Below are 11,810 nucleotides of genomic sequence, written 5' to 3'. Positions count from 1 at the left end.
TGAACATTCTTTTACTTATATCTTTTTAAGCGTGTGTGACTCTTACTTTAGGATTCCTAAAAGTGAAATGATGGGCCAGAGGTTAGCCACCTTTTTATTTTGATAGATAGCACCAAATTACTCTCCAAAAATGAATCACCAATTTATATCTGTCTGATAACATCCTCACTAACAAAACATTTTATCAGTGTTGGGTGTTCACTGGTGTTTGAGAATGTTTTTCTCAAGCTTCCAGTGAATCTAAGGGACTCTGCCTATGAGCACCAGACAACGGTATACAGTGTGTGCATTGTTTAGTACAATCTTTGCCTACTTATTTTTGTCTTTTTTTTTTTTTTTGCATAGAAGGTCTACAGTCAGATATTGAATTTTTGGTAGTGTAAATACAGGAAGTATTTTGTCTCAACCTGCCACATTTTCTTTTCTTTTCTTACTTTAATTGAAGAATACCACAAATGCAGAGACGTACGTAAGTCAAAAATGTCAAGCTCAAACAGTGAACACATCCATGTAACCACAACCTAGGTCAAGAACTAGAACATTTTACATACCCAAGAAGCCCCTTTCTCACACCCTCCCACTCACTATCTCCTTCCTACACCCAAGCTAGTGATTTCAAAACAACGATAACGGTCAAAAGATGAACTTTTCCTTTTATTTCATTTTTTAAAGATTTTATTTATTTATTTGAGAGAGAGAGAGCATGAGCAGGGGAGAGGAAGGGAGGAAGCATAGGCAGAGGGAGAAGCAGGCTTCCCACTGAGCAGGGAGCCCGATGCAGGGACTCAATCCCAGGACCCTGGGATCATGACCTGAGCTGAAGGCAGACGCTTAACCAACTGAGCCACCCAGGTGTCCCGAATTTTGCCTTTTAAAATGTATATAAAAGAGGCCTAGATCATCTGTTTTTCTGTGTGTGGTGACTCTTAGTTGCTATTGGTTGGCACCATGTTTGTGAGGATCATCCATGTTGTGCCATGTACCTGTCATATGTTTGTTGTCATTGTTGTATCATATATCATTTAATAAGTACCATGTTTTCTTTGATTGACACCTGGGCTGTTTTTTTTTTCAGATTTTGGTTTTTATAAGTATTTTTGTTACAAAAGTCCATGTTCATATCTTTTAGTATATATGCATATACTTATATGCATTTCTGTTGGGATGTGTTGGGTGGCCTTGCTGAGTCAAAGAGCATAGATAATATCAGTTTTTCAAAGTCATTGTATCAGTTTACAGACCCCCAGCAATGTAAGAGTTTGGGTTTTTTCACATCCTCACCAATACTTGGTACTGTGAGTCTTTTTTTGTGGGGAAGGAGGGGCAAGGGGAAAGGAGAGAGAGAATCTTAAGCAGGCTCCAAGCCCAGTGCAGAGCCCAACATGGGCCAGATCTCAGAACCCTGAAATCATGATCTGAGCTGAAATCAAGAGTCTGATGCTTAAAAGACTGAGCCACCCAGGCACCCCAAGTCTTTTTAATTTTAACTATTGTGATGGGTATATAGTGGCATTTGCATTTGGTTTAACTTTTCCTTTCTCAGGTGAGTAATAAGCTCAGACCTTTTTCATATGTATATTTGCCACCTGGAACCCTTTGTTATGAAGATATACTTGTCTGTCTCATTTCTCTGTTGAGTTATTGTCCCAGTCAGGACACAAGAGACGGACACCACACCCAATTATTTGAACAGAGAAAATTTATTGTAAATACTTGTTAAAGAAGGGGTGGCTAAAATCTGAATGGGGTAAAAACAACACAAAACTCTGAGATGTATCTCCTTAGCAACTGCAGAAAGCAGCCAGCCCCAGGGCTCAGGGAAAAGGAAACAGAAAAGAAATGTGCAGTCCAGAAAAGATGTCCTGTAAGACTGAGATTCAGATCTCTGAGATGATGTGGCTGCTACAGAAACATGCCACATGCTTTCGCAGTAACGATGAAGTTTGCTGGGGCCACATGAAAGCCAAGAAAGCCTTGCACCCTCATGGGGATGCTGCAAAAACCCACTGCCCTCCAGATGCTCAGCTCCTCTCCAGTGGGAAAATCTAGGAGAAAGGACCTTAGTCCCTCCTCCATCCTTGCAGTCTCCTTCCGCGCCCCCTATTGGCAGACCCTGACATAGAGCCAGATGGCAAAGCAGAAATGAGGTTTGCAGAGTCCAGCTCCAGCGTTATAAAGTAGGGGGAGATAGGATGAATTTGGAACTGAGAGGCAATAAGTCAATAACTGGCACTTATTGTTATTTTGCACTGTGTGTCATTTTGTATCGATTTACAGTACTTCTTTATATATTCCTGCAACAAGTTGCTTATTGGTTATTTGCGTTGCAAATATGTTCTCCCACTCTGTGATTAATCTTTCTGTCTCTTTATGATGTCTTTTAAAGAACGGAAGCTTTTAATTTTAATGCTGTTCAATTTGTCAGTCTTTTTTTATGGTAGTCCTTTTGATCTTGCTTAAGAAGACTTTTCCATCCTAAGGCTAGAAGAATATTCTCCAATGTTTTCCTTAAATCTATGGTTTTCTTTTTCCATTTAGATTTACAGTCTACCTGGAATTGATTTTTGTGTATGACTGGTGTGAGGTAGGGAGGGAGTCGAGTTATTTTTTCCTCCATAGTGCTATCCAGTATTTCTTGGAGAGAACACCATTTCCCTGCTGCAGTCATGGGTCAAGTGTCTTCATATGCCTGACTGTCTCCCTGGCTTCTCTCCTGTTGTACAGGCCTGTTTGTCCATCCTTGAACCAAAAACACAGTCTTAATTGCAGTAGCTTTATCATAACTGTGAATAACCAATAAATTCATTCTTCCTACCTTCTACTTCCTAAGCAGGATCTTGATTATTCTTAGCCCTTTACATTTTCATTAAAATTTAAATCAGTTTGTCAATTTTCTCAAAAAAAAAATCTCAGTATTTTTATTGGAATTGCATTATATGTATAAATCATTTGGGGAGAATTGGCATAGCTAAATTATTGACTCCTCCAACCTATAAAAATAGGTATAGATCCATTTATTTAAATCTTCTTTATTCTTAATAATATTTTAAATTTTCCTGTGAAGAGATGTGCTACACCTTTCATTAGATTTCTTCTAAGGATGTGGAAATTAATACTATTGCAAATAATTTTTAAATTTTAATTTCTGTTTATTACTGGTGAACTACCAATAAATATAAATAAGTTTATTCCTGTTGATTTTTAAATTTCTACATAGTAAAATCTGAAATCTGATTATTCTTTGTTGTTGTTTTTATTTCTGGGTTTTCTCTTTTTCTTATCCAAGCCTATGAAAGAATTTCTACATATTGTTCTTCACTTTTAAAGACGCATTTTTAAACGTGTAGACTTCTGACCCACTTGCATTTAGCTTTATTAATGAAGGATCTTAATTTATTTTTATAATACTCTAAAATTTCAAATAGACATGGGAGTTAGTACCCAGTTTCTCTCTTGTCGCTGATATATTTGTCTTTTCCTATGTAATAGCACACTGTAATCACTATATTTAAAATACACTCGAATTATTCTATTTGATGGTATATCTTGATAACACAAACCCCTCATTTTCCCCAAAAATTCTCCTGACAATTCTAGAATGTTTTGTTCTCCGTATGGACATTAAAGTAACTTTGTCAGATTATTTACGCTGAATTGTTGATTAAAATAATTAATGAATTGGGGAAGTATTGACATTTCCGGAGCATCGAGCCTTTCCCTATAGAAATATAATCTGTCCATTCATTTTGTGTCTCCAGTAAGGTTTTCTAGGTCTTTAAGTTTATTTTTCATCAACTTTTTACTCTTTAAAGTGTTTTGAACAAGTAATGTATTAACATGATCTCAAAAATTAAAATTTATGTGAAAAGGCATACCCAGATTGTCTCATGCTTACGCTGGCCCCTTCACCTACAAGAAATTACTTGTATTACTTTCTTGTTTATCCTCACAGTGTTTCTTTTTTTTTTTAAGATTTTATTTATTTACCTCAGAGAGAGAGAGAGACAGAGAGCACAAGTGGGGTGAAGGGCAGAGGCAGAAGCAGACTCGCCCTGAGCAGGGACCCTGATGCGGGGCTCGATCCCAGAACCCTGGGATCACGACCTGAGCCGAAGGCAGACGCTTAACCAACTGAGCCACCCAGGCACCCCCTCACAGTGTTTCTTTAGGCAAAAAGAAACAAGTACAGATATATTTTTGTGACCCCCCTCATCTTTTACCAAAAAAAGGAGCTAACTGTGCACTTTTTTTGCACCTTCTGTCCTTCAATGATAACAAACTAACGCAGCTCCCACCTTCCTTTTCCCAGCTGCAGCTGTGGACTGTTCCAGTTCTCTTGCTCTGATCGCACTTATTTAAACCACTCCCTTAAATGGATACTGTATTAAGTGTCCATTATTTTGTTATCACAGCTTTTCTTACCAAGAGAATCCTTGTAAAGGAGTCATGTTGTGTATGTGCACATAAATCTGTCAGATAAATTCTCAACAGTGAAGTTGTTCGTTCACCCAGAATGTTTATTTTCCGTTTTGATAAATATTGCCAAATTGCCCTCTACGAGGTGGCTTGCTGTTGCCCTGAGCCAGCAATACCTATGGCTGTCCCACCATAGCCTCCACAAGGGCTGGAGTTTGTGCTCTGATAGGTCAAAATTGGTATCACAGTCTCTAATTCACGTTCCTCTTGTTGTAAGTGCATCTGAGCATCTTTTCATGTTTTAGGGCCATTTGTGATTCTTTATCTGCCTATGATCGGTATATATCTCTTGTCCTGATCTGTTTTCTACTGGGCTTCTTATGGGTTCTGTTTTGGGGAACCTTGTCTGATTCAGTCCCCACAATTACCTTGCATGGTGGCCATTGGAACATGTATTTTTCAGTCAGGAAGGGTAAACTCCCAGAGTTCAGGTAGCTTGTCTGAGGTCATACAGCTCACTGGGATGAGGGGCTGGCATTCAAATCTATTTGTGTCTGGCCACAAAGCATCCTTTGCACTATGTCACCCTGATTCTCCAATGGGACAAACCCCATCTGATGTCTGAGTCCCATTGAAGGACCCCAGGTGCAGAGTTAGGCTGCTTCTGCTGGAATGTCTCTGCTAACAGGACCCAAGCAGCCCGCCCCACCTTCTCTCCTTCATCTTTGCTTCTCTGTTCTGGCAAAATTTACCATTTTATCTTTTTGAACGTGTGGTTGATTGGCATGAGGTACCCTCACATTGTCATGTAACCATCACTACCAACCATCTCCAGAATTTGGTCACCTTCCCAAACTGAAACACTGTCTTCATAAACAATTTCCATTTCCCCTCCCCCAACCTCTGGAAAACACCATTCTTTCTAGGTCTATGAATTGCACTACTCATGTGAGTGGAATCATACAAATTTGTGCATTTGTTTTTTTTTTAATTTAATTTAATTTTATTATGCTATGTTAGTCACCACACAGTACATCATTAGTTTTTGATGTGGTGATCCACGATTCATTGTTTTCATATAACACCCAGTGCTCCGTGCCCTCCTTAATACCCATCACCGAGGACATTAGGAGAAGGAAGGGAAAAATGAACGGGGGCAAATTTCTCCCTTTGTAACTGCTTTATTACAGTTAATATCATGTCCTCAAGTTTCATCCATCTGGTACCATGTGTCATGATTTCCTTCCTTTTAAGGCTAATATTCTACTGTATTTATATATCATATTTTGTTTACCCATTCATCCACTCATGGACACTGGGCTGTGTCCGCCTTTTGGTGGACAATGCTGCTATGAACATTGGTGTATAAATGAAATAACTACTAAAGGCCTTGCTTTCAATTCTTTTGAGTATATGCTCCGGAGTAGAGCTGCTGGGTCATGTGGGAATTCTGTGTCTGATTTTGTGAGGAATCTCCATATTCATCCCTCTTTGGATTCTAATTGCCATGGCACTAAACTCACTGCTGGTCTCCCATCCACGTTCCAGAGAAGTGCTGGCTGCATTCTAAGAATTCTCCCTGACCCAGCATTCTGAGGGGAAGGCTTTTGAACCCTTGGAAGAAGCCCAGTGCTTCTGAACCCCTTGTTGGTCTTGCTCTGGTTGTCAGGGAAAATTCAGACCCTTCACACATGTTTTCTCTCAGGCAGGAAGCTGCATCCTTGATGCTTACGTCCTGGAGCAGGTATCATTAGTTCTGCCCACTTGGCAACCATGTCTCCAACTTCTGGGTAAAAGCACCAGACTTTCCCTTTGGGGAAGTCCCCTTGTGGCATTGCACTGTCTGGGGGGACTCAGCCAGCCAGGGACCCTGCTTTCCCTTAAGCAAGGGCTCCAAGCACCAATGAATCTCTCTCTCTCTCTCTCTCTCTCCTTCTCATCCTTTCTCTTTCTCTCCTCTCTAAGGACACTTGACATTCATCTCATGCCAGCAGAGGTTGTCTGAAGCAGCTGCCTATTATTGCTTGTCAATTGTATCCCAAATTTTCCTGTCTTTCTCACATTCTTCAGTCTTTCCTATGATTCTCCCAATAAATCCTTATTTTTGCATAAGATATCCAGACCCAGTGAACTGGCACACATCAAACTCCCAGCCACAGAGGGGAAAAGGTACCCAGTCTCTTCTGTCCGAATATTGTCCTGCAGGGCACAGCTCGGTGCTCCTTTGTGCCTCCAACAGCCTCTTCCTCACCTTTTGATTGTGTGAGGACCAGAGCTGACAAGTGACATGCCACTATCCTCTCTGCAGCCAAGAGGGGCCCGTGCCTGTCTCCCAGCGGCAAGACCAGCCCTCCCCTTCCATGCCTCTTTTATGTTGGGCAAGCCTACAGGACTATGGTAAATGTTTATCACATTGACTTGCGGAGAGGTGGGCGAGATCCTACGCAATTTGGGTTTTCCTCTGCCCAAACAGACAGTCAACTAGATAATTAACTGATTCAAGAAGTGAGGGATTGACAGCAACTTTGAAAAACACATAAACTGACAGAAGCCAGGCTCAGATGAAAGCAAAGGGAAAAAGCTTTGTTGAACATTTCCAAGGAATTACAGAGAGAATGTTCAAAACACGTCTAGAAAGTTCTCTGCTGCCATACCAAGACCAGCCCTCTGCATATCTGAAAGACCACTGATACTGGGTGGAGCTTTTTCCTATGTCAGTGTGCATCCCCCTACCTCTGTTAGAAAACAAATGTATTACAACGGACTTGATTGCACAGCAACAGGTTGTAGGAGGATTACCTGAGATATTAAGTAGAAAATTCTGAGCTCTGAATGTGGGCCACCAAAAAATGACCAATAAGAGGTGATCATCATAGTTGTTACTATCACTATGGAAATGCACTGGAGGATGCTCAGCCAGGGGTACTAAGGAGAGGCCAGCACAAGCCAGCTGGGTTTGAATCCTTTGCTGAGCATCATTTCCCATGCACCCAGGAGAGAGGCAGCTAATGGTACTGCCGCCTTCCAGCTGAGGCTTCCCCAGAAGTAGGCAGGAGCTCCAGATCTTGGCTTCCGGCTCTGACATGGTTATCCTGGAAAGCTTCTTGGAGGAATAGGCATATTAAGGGCTTAAACAACAAGACTTACCCAGCATGGCCATGAGATAAAAGCAAAGGGACCTCAGAAGAGACTGCAGTTGGGAGCACTGTGCATACAGTATGATGTGGTAGGGAGACAGTGGGTTTGGGTTCATGGAGACTGAGCCTGAATCCTAGTTCTGCATAAGCTCTGACCCCTAAGAGAAGTCATTCAGCCCCTCAGAACCTCAACTTCCTTCTCTAAAACTAGGGATAAAATACTTGTCCCAACAAGTTATTAGAAGGATTCAATGAAACAACATATTTTAAAGTCCCTGGTAGAGCCTGACATATAGTAGTTGCTTGATAAATGTGGCCCTTATTCTTCCCCAATTTTTATCAGTTCTGTGGCTCATGTCTTATAACAACCAAGTCCAGGTTTTAGAATGTGGGTATGGCCAGGTGAGAATTGGAACTTAACAGAGAACAGCCCAAACCCGAGGCTGCCGTAGCTCACTTGGTCCCACAGTCCTTAGCTTGTCTGGATCTCCCCGGAGAAAGAAGGGCAGCCCATGATGACTGTGGCTCCTGGGCCAGGGACCCCCTTGGGCGGTCAGTGAGAGGGAGGGCCAGTGGACCTCCATGCTTTCATGAGGGAGGGCCCCAGAGGGACCAGGACTGGCTGGGCATCTTGGAATTCAACAGCTCAGAGGGGTTCTCCCTGACTCCTCATTCTCAAGTAGCCTTTGATGGTTAATTTTATGTGTCAGCTCATCTCGGCTAAGGGGTGCCCAGAGAGCTGCTAATGCATTATTTCCAGGTGTGTCTGTCAAGGTGTTTCTGGAAGAGATTAGCACTTGAATCAGTAGACTGAGTAAGGATCATCCTCACACCAGCATGGTGGGCATCATCCAATCTGTTGGGGGCCCAAATGAACAAAAAGGCAGAGGAAGCATGAATTTTCTCTTTGCATTGGGACGTCCATCTTCTCCTGCCCTTGGACATCAATGTTCCTGGTCCTTGGGCCTTCGGACTCAGGTGGAACTTAATCTTTGCCTCCCCTGATTCTCAGGCCTTTGGGTTTGGACTGGAACTCCACTACTGGCTCCCCCAGGCTTCTAGCTTGCTGTCAACCAATCAGGGACCTTCTCATCCTCCATCATCATGTGAGCCAGTCCCTCGTAATAAAGCCTTGTCCATGTATGTGTATATTTCCTATTGGTTCTGGTTTCTCTGGGGAACCGTGACTTATGCCTGCCCCCTCTCATCCAGAGTCTCTGCCTCATACCCCATCATGTTGCCCACCTTTGCTTATTTATTGTCTGTCTCTCCAACAGGAAGAGACTTCACTGTGGTGAAGTAAAGCTTAGCTGGATGGGGGACTATTCTATATGATGAAGCCAGCGTGGAATGCACACCTCCCAGCTATACATGAGAGGGATGGGGGGAGTGGAGATGTTCATCCACTGCTCCTGTCAGTTCTTGGCTCAGAATGCCTCCTGGGTGGAGAACACACTGACAGCCTCACTTCTGTCCTGGCTCCAGGTGTCAGAGAAACTTCCCAGGCACTAAAGTGCAGGCTCCAGCAGGTGGATGTTGGGCCAGGGTTCCCAAAGAGAAAAGAGCCAGGCTAGAGTACACACAACATCTGCTCTTCCTGCATGCTGAAAGCTTAGAAGATTGTAAATGGGCCAGGGAAAGAAGTTATACAGCTAAAAATGTGGGCCCACAGAGTAGTTTTCTGGGAAAAACGAAGAACTCCCAAAGGTAGGTCTGGTGCCTCACATCTTCTCCCACTCCCCCAGAAGCTTCTCAGGAGTCAGGATGACATGGCTGTCTGTCTCCATTTGGAGTGACACCTTTCAGGGATGGCTTCACTTGGCAGCCACCTGCGGGGTGCTCTCTGAGGACCTGTGTGCTCAAGCTAGGCAGCATTAGGCTGCCCCATATCCTTCTGTCCTGAGCCTGTGTTCCCACTGGATGGTTCACCCACAAACATACCATTTTCTCATCTCTCCACTCTTCCAAGGTAAGAGGATGAGTCCAAGAAATGACTGGCTTCCCATCATCTTGGTTTTTGCTGCAACCTCTTAAAGAATATGTATGCAAAGGGGAGGGCTTCTGGCTACTTCCTCAGGCTGTGACCAGGATTAATTAACCTCTTGATATTTTCTGTGGGAAAGGGTAAAAATAGACAGAAGAAAATGTTGCCTAAATGGCAAGGTTGCTAAACCTTCTAGGACCAAGGCTCCATTTCAGCCAGTATAGGACCCGTAACTCTTCTCTGGGCAGTGGCACATTTCCTGATCATCCTCCTGGAGAAGGTCAGTATGATTACTTCCCATGAGACAGAAGCCATGAGCTAGCCTTAAACCAAAAAACAGCCCTACAGAAACCTAAATTAAAAAGTAGTTTCTCCATAGCAATGCTATTCCTGGTGGACACTGCCTACATAGAGTTGAATAGATACGTACTTTAGGGTAGGCTTACACCATGGGATCTGACACAGCAATAAGAAAGAAGGAACTACAATGACATGCAAACGCATGGATGAGATTCACAAACATGATGTTGACTGAAAGAAAGCATATACCGTATGCGATAGCATATGACTTCCTGTACAGAAAATAAAAAGAGATAAAACTAATCTATAATGTTATAAGTTGTGGTGGTTTTAACATATTTCTGCAACATTTTTGCACTCACTTCAAAAGATGGAGCCTAATTACGTCCCCTTGGATATGGGCTCGAGTTGGTGACCTGCTACTACCAAATAGAATCTGGCAGAAGTGATGCCCTGTCACTTCAAAGGCAGCCCATAAAAAGGGTAGCTTCGCCTGGCTTTCTGGAGGAAGCTGGCAGTCATGTTGTAAGGAAGCTGGCTGCCTGCCTACAAGGTCCAGAAGGGAGGTCCATGTGGGAAGACATTAAAGCCTCCCACAAACAGCCAGCACTAAATCGCCAGCCATGTAAGTGAGCCACCTAGGGAGCAGATTCTCCAGCCCCAGTCCAGCCTTCAGATGAAAGCACCCTGGCTATGACTTCGTGAAAGACCCCAAGTCACAACCACTCAGCCAAGTTGGTTCCAAACTCCTTACCTGTAAGAGATAATTCACACATACGGTAGTAGATAAGCAATCCAGAAGTCAGGATACACACCCTTGGTATCTGAAACTCCTGGGACTTTGGTGTCAGTGTTAATGTTGTTTCTTGACTTGCAGGTTGACTTGACTGATTTTTTTAAAAGATTTTATTTATTTATTTGACAGAGAGAGAGAGAGAGACAGGGAGAGAGGGAACACAAGCAGGGGGAGCGTGAGAGGGAGAAGCAGGCTTCCAGCTAAGCAGGGAGCCCAATGCAGGGCTCGATCCTGGGACCCTGGGATCATGACCTGAGCCAAAGGCAGATGCTTAAGGACTGAACCACTCAAGCACCCCAGACTGATTTTTTTTTTAATTATTAAGGTATATACTTCTGATTTGTGCACTTTTCTATATGCATATGACACTTTAGTGAAAAGTCCAATAATGTTTCACACAAAAAATTGTCTTTAACCCAATACTGATTCCTGTCTAGTACGGTAAGATTACCATACCCAGAACTTATTGCTGGGATGCTTGGGGACATTTACAGAGGGTCACATTCTAGACAGGTTGAACCTTGTACAAACCTAAGTTATTTTCCTTATGCAGACTCCATGAAGCCAGGCCCCAAGGTAGCATGAGGGAGGGAGCCCTTGAAGAGACAGTTGGCTTTGCCCTCCCTTCTATCTTAGATTGCTTCATTGCTTTCCCAAAATTAAGAGTGGATTTGGGGCCATGGCTTTCCATTATCTCCAGAGATTTTTAAAAATGTCTGACAATGGAGTGGGACAGTTTTCAGCCTCGTGAAGCTAGCATCTGGGCTCGGAATTGTGGGAGGAGCCAGGCACAGTGTAAGGAGGTTGGTGGGGACCCACCTGGGAGTCGAGGATGGCTGAGCACCAACATTATGGTGGATATAAGTAGTCCAGGCTGCCTTCATTTTTTTTTCCTCTCCAAATTCCATATTTCTACTCAAGTATTTATCGATGTTGTGATCATTTTCACCATCAGAATTGACAAGTTTAGCTATTTCTTATCTTTTCATTTTTTTCTTCATTTCCCAAAGGCTTTGAATGGCTTGGTCCTTAAGCTTGACTGAGGAGGGCTTATTTCCATGTATTTCCAACGAGAAGTACATTGATATGTGCTTTATCCTGCTCCTAAATTTCCTCCATTGGACTGGGTAAAGCACAACATCCTCTGGGGTCTTCCAAATGTTCTCTTTCTGTTTTA

This window comes from Eumetopias jubatus, unplaced genomic scaffold, assembly GCF_037043125.1.
Source record: "Eumetopias jubatus isolate StellerSeaLion01/CBP00866 unplaced genomic scaffold, mEumJub1_p1.0 scaffold_10, whole genome shotgun sequence".
Lineage (NCBI taxonomy): Eukaryota > Metazoa > Chordata > Mammalia > Carnivora > Otariidae > Eumetopias > Eumetopias jubatus.
Note: the sequence above shows the minus strand (reverse complement) of the source record.